This window comes from Rattus norvegicus, chromosome 1 (assembly GCF_036323735.1).
Source record: "Rattus norvegicus strain BN/NHsdMcwi chromosome 1, GRCr8, whole genome shotgun sequence".
In the NCBI taxonomy this organism is placed as follows: Eukaryota; Metazoa; Chordata; class Mammalia; order Rodentia; family Muridae; genus Rattus; species Rattus norvegicus.
In genome coordinates this window covers 38464378-38468824 of record NC_086019.1, presented here as the reverse complement: position 1 = coordinate 38468824, position 4447 = coordinate 38464378, and the positions used below count along the sequence as shown (strand labels likewise).

General features: G+C 40.5%; 1 pseudogene; it reads right to left on the bottom strand.

Moving 5' to 3' along the window:
* Nucleotides 1-2504: 2504 nt before the first annotated feature.
* On the bottom strand, nt 2505-4210 carry Rab1a-ps1 (RAB1A, member RAS oncogene family, pseudogene 1; annotated as a pseudogene).
* Between the last annotated feature and the right edge of the window lie 237 nt (nt 4211-4447).

Below are 4447 nucleotides of genomic sequence, written 5' to 3'. Positions count from 1 at the left end.
TGACACTAGACACAACTGTGAGTAAACAGATCAAATTTACTTGGGATTTACTTTCAAGGAATTTATAGTATTGGGTATGGGGGTTAGGGTAAGAATATCAAGGATGGGCAATGGTTATTGGCTGAAGGCTGAAAAATCCAAGATTCCTCATTAACATGGAGAAGAATTCCAGGAAATCCAGGTATTAGCTGAACAATTTCTGATTGAGAAAAAAATTAAACTGTAATATAAAACTATGTGACATTCTGCAGGTAGAGGTATGTGAGAATTAAGGTGAGGGAAGGGAAAACCCTGCCGTTAAATGAAGTCTTCTATTTTGTGCTGAAACCTGAGAGCTATCCAGACAATGATAGACTTAGATCTTTTTTTTATAATATGAAGTAAACTAAGATTTTATTGTGAAATTCTCATAGATGGAAAATTCAATTGAATATTTAGTCTATCCATTTTTCATTTTACAATAGTCTTACCACTTACCTTTGTAACATGTATTTCAATTGGTTGTTTAGTGAAAAATAAACCTGTAATATTTGGCTTAATTTTAGATTAATATTTTATCATTAAAGACCCCATAATAAAATGTGTAATCAACAGTTACACCCTAAGCCACCAATTGCAGTATGTTTGACTGCTGCTTAAACCAAAGGAAACAGCCTCTGACCTTTGTCACCTTAAAATGCTAGTGTCTACAAGGGACTCTGTTTCCCACAGTAAGACAAAAGCAGTCTAGGATCTGAAAGGTCCTAGTAAACACAACCTTCACACCTGCAAAATTTCATGAAATAAGTATATTTTTTCTCCCATCATTCCCATCTAGAGTTCATGTTTTCAGTTAATTTGGGAAATAGAATTTCTACAGATAGGGCAATCAACATTTCCTGCTTTCTAATCTAATATGAGTTATACAGTTGAGAAGAATAAAGGTGACACCTGGAAGTGGAGGCAGGAGGATCAGGAGTTCAAGGCCACCCTCCTGTACAAGTGAATTTGAGGCCTCTTGAGCTAAGTGAGACACTGTCTCAAAATAATGGGGGCTGTCTGGGACATGTCTTTAATCCCAGCACTTTTGAGGAAAAGGCAGGTGAATCTGGGGGGTGTGGGCAGCCTGTTGTACATGTTCCAAGCTAGCCAGGGCTACACAGTGAAACACTGTCTCAAAAAAAGTGGAAAAAAAAGCCAGGTGTGGTGGCAGACACCTTTCATCTCAGCACTCAGATACAGAGACAGGTGGATCCCTGACTTGACAGTGAAAGTTCCAGGGCAGCCTCTCTGATAGCCAAAATAATAATAATAATAATAATAATAATAATAATAATAATAATAATAATAATAATAAATAAAATAAAAAAACACACACAACAGAAACATAAATAAAGAAGAAATAGAAAGGATTGTGTGCCCTCAGACTCAGCATGAAGAAACAGCAGCACACATTACCAGATCACTGCCTATGAGGAAGCATGTGCTGTTCTCCATCTCAACCACAGATGTATGACAAAAGTGTTGTTGGTGAGGCCACTTCGGATGGTTTGGGCGGAGATGAAGAACTAGGAAGCACACACTTCACAGAGTTTGAGTTCCTTGAACCAATGAGGTTGGTGAAATCTCTACACAGCAGAAAGCTTCTAGGTCACTCATTAGACCTGTTACTAGAAAACAAACCCTGAATGCTGTGCTGTTAAGATAGGTCTATAGTGCTCTTGCTGAACACACAAATAGCTGTTGAGTAGACTGCAAAGCTCTATTTCCCTTTAACCATAGGAGCTAAAACAATATTTATCACCATACAATTTGATATTACTTCCGATAAGTACAATATTTATTAAACATGTCTTCAGTTTTGTTAGTGTGCAACAAATTACAATATTCTGCAGCCACAAATTATATGCAGAGTAAGAAGAAACTATTAATCCGATAGTGTAATCTTTCATTTATATCTCTACCAAGAAGACCTAGCAAATCAGATCTTACATATAATGTCTCACTAAACTTTATGCATGGAAACTGACAGACACTGGTTGTGCTGTTTGATACGAAATGGCTGAACTTCATCTTCAGAAGACTAAACCCAACATTTATTTATTTTTTTTTTCGGAGCTGGGGACCGAACCCAGGGCCTTGCGCTTGCTAGACAAGCGCTCTACCACTGAGCTAAATCCTCAACTAAACCCAAAATCTGAACATGCCAATATAAACATCAAAACAAAATATATTCTAACAAACCACGGGAAACGATCTGGTATCCGGAAAGGAGCAAGGATTACACACATTATTTTATAAGCCAGCACACAAAGTTTAAAACAGTTCTGAAAATGAAGTTAGCTGTCTTGAGTCAAGGGAATAAAAATAAAAGTCAGTATTGACCATTTACAATCTCTGACCTTGTGAAAACGGTAAGAATCTGTTGTAGTGCAGCTACATACGGTACAATTCAGCCAGATTGTTTTTTTCACTCGGGTTCAGATTGAGATTCCATTGCTGTGAGAAAAGGACGGTTACAGATTTTAGCAGCAGCCTACACCTGACTTCTTGACTGGAGTGCTCTGGATTTTAACGTTGGACTTCTCCGCACCACCAGCTGTTGCTCCAGGACCCATTTGCTTTTTTTTTTTTTTTAATTTATTTAATACTTATTAATAATTCTTTGGTTTCCGGGCAAACATCCCCCTCCCCCCTCCCCTTCCTTCTGGGTGTTCCCCTCCCAACCCTCCCCCCATTGCCGCCATCCACCCAACAGTCTAGTTCACTGGGGGGTTCAGTCTTCGCAGGACCCAGGGCTTCCCCTTCCACTGGTGCTCTTACTAGGATATTCATTGCTACCTATGAGGTCAGAGTCCAGGGTCAGTCCATGTATAGTCTTTAGGTAGTGGCTTAGTCCCTGGAAGCTCTGGTTGCTTGGCATTGTTGTACATATGGAGTCACGAGCCCCTTCAAGCTCTTCCAGTTCTTTCTCTGATTCCTTCAACGGAGGTCCTATTCTCAGTTCAGTGGTTTGCTGCTGGCATTCGCCTCTGTATTTGCTGTATTCTAGCTGTGTCTCTCAGGAGCCATCTACATCCAGCTCCTGTCGGTCTGCACTTCTTTGCTTCATCCATCTTGTCTAATTGGGTGGCTGTATATGTATGGGCCACATGTGGGGCAGGCTCTGAATGGGTGTTCCTTCAGTCTCTGTTTTAATCTTTGCCTCTCTCTTCCCTGCCAAGGGTATTCTTGTTCCCCTTTTAAAGAAGGAGTGAAGCATTCACATTTTGATCATCCGTATTGAGTTTCATTTGTTCTAGGCATCTAGGGTAATTCAAGCATTTGGGCTAATAGCCACTTATCAGTGAGTGCATACCATGTATATCTTTCTGTGATTGAGTTAGCTCACTCAGGATGATATTTTCCAGTTCCAACCATTTGCCTACGAATTTCATAAAGCCGTTGTTTTTGATAGCTGAGTAATATTCCATTGTGTAGATGTACCACATTTTCTGTATCCATTCCTCTGTTGAAGGGCATCTGGGTTCTTTCCAGCTTCTGGCTATTATAAATAAGGCTGCGATGAACATAATGGAGCACGTGTCTTTTTTATATGTTGGGGCATCTTTTGGGTATATGCCCAAGAGAGGTATAGCTGGATCCTCAGGCAGTTCAATGTCCAATTTTCTGAGGAACCTCCAGACTAATTTCCAGAATGGTTGTACCCGCATTTGCTTTTTAATCTCCGTGGCCATTGTCATGAAAGACTGTTCTACAATCTTTGTGTTCTTAGCAATGGTTTCCAAAAATGGAATTCCAAGGGAATCTACAAATTCCTTTGCCGTTGTGTAGTCTACTACTTTGTTGTTAGGTCACATGTGTTCCCTACCAACAACTTGTTGACATTTTCACTGGCATAGCGATCTATCTCCTGCAGCCACTGTTTAATGTTATTGAAGGACTCCTAGTCGGTCACATCATACACAACTATGATGCCATGGCTTCCTCTGTAATAACTGGAGGTGATTGTTCGAAATCTTTCCTGGCATGCTGTGTCCCATATCTGAAGCTTGATTATTTTCCCTTCTAGCTCTATAGTCCGTATCTTGAAATCCACACCAATTATGCTGATATAGCTTTCCATATACGTGACATCTGCAAACCTAAGGAGAAGGCAAGACTTTCCAACCCCAGTATCGCCAATCAGAAGTAACTTAAATAAATAATATTCGGGATTCATGCTGGACATGTCACTGCAGCTGCCTCCGCTGCCTCCGCCCTTTCTGACGCAGCTGCCGCCCCAAGCTTCTGCACCACGGTTAATGCAAGGGAAGGAATGAGCTAAGCTGTTCCAGTAGAGCAAACATCAACCCCACACCGACACTTAATACACAATCAGCAGCCGCCGCCACTCAGTGATCGCTTTCACCCAAAAATTAGGCTTTCACCTTAATTAGCAGGGTTTATCCACAGGCTAAATTAAACA